Here is a 511-nt window from a genome sequence, read left to right as displayed (position 1 = left end):
CTCAGAGCCTCAAGTTTCCTCAGCAAATGCTTCTTACTCACTGAGCCATTCCCCACATCCTGTTTGTATTTATCCTGTATGTACAGTGGACTCTGTAAGACATACAAGCGGTTGAGTTTCCAGGCCTTGCTTCCTGTTGAGATGGGATAGATACAATTCACATCAAGTAACAGCTATGTGATTAACTTCCTCTTGTTTTCTTGTTTGGTGATGCGTTATGGTAGTAGAGATCACAATTATGCCACCTCAGGGTGTACGCTTGTAAGACATACAAGCGGTTGAGTTTCCAGGCCTTGCTTCCTGTTGAGATGGAATAGATACGATTCACATCAAGTAACAGCTATGTGATTAACTTCCTCTTGTTTGGTGATGCGTTATGGTAGTAGAGACCACAATTATGCCACCTCAGGGTGTACGCCTGTAGTCCCAGCACTCGGGAGGCAGAAGTAGGCAGATCTCTGTGAGTTCAAGGCCAGCCTGGTCTACATAGTGAGTTCCAGGCCAGCTGGAG

This window comes from Nannospalax galili, unplaced genomic scaffold, assembly GCF_000622305.1.
Source record: "Nannospalax galili isolate Female #2095 unplaced genomic scaffold, S.galili_v1.0 scaffold458, whole genome shotgun sequence".
Classification (NCBI taxonomy): domain Eukaryota; kingdom Metazoa; phylum Chordata; class Mammalia; order Rodentia; family Spalacidae; genus Nannospalax; species Nannospalax galili.
Note: the sequence above shows the minus strand (reverse complement) of the source record.